Raw genomic sequence first — 434 nt, 5'->3', positions numbered from 1 at the left:
TCAGCGACTTTAAGTATGTTTTGTTATTAGTTTAAGTATTTGCTATTGACTGTTCAAATGCGGAGTTTTGCGCAGCGCAGAGTAACGTGTCGTGTGTGTGTGTGTGTGTGTGTGAGGGGAACAGGGTCACATCACAGGAGAGTGAACTGCCTGTCAGAAATCATAGCACGTGTGTACTGCATCATCACTGTGTCTCTGTTGCCCTTTCGGGCTTGAACTGATGGTAAAAATCTAGATTTTCAGATTAACTGTTTTGATATTTACTTTGAAAGCTGATGCTCGTGATTATTGTAAGGGGCTTTACATTTCCGACGCGTGCTTGTGGTGTTCGGCCAATCACAATGCACTGGGTCAGCTGGCCAATCAGAGCAGACTGCGCTTGTCAAAGGAGGGGGCTTTGTTGAAAACGACGTGTTTGAGAGAGGCGGGGCATA

The sequence above is a fragment of the Sinocyclocheilus grahami genome, unplaced genomic scaffold, assembly GCF_001515645.1.
Source record: "Sinocyclocheilus grahami isolate Dianchi unplaced genomic scaffold, SAMN03320097.WGS_v1.1 scaffold1404.1, whole genome shotgun sequence".
NCBI classification, from domain to species: Eukaryota; Metazoa; Chordata; class Actinopteri; order Cypriniformes; family Cyprinidae; genus Sinocyclocheilus; species Sinocyclocheilus grahami.
This window is presented reverse-complemented; position numbering follows the sequence as displayed.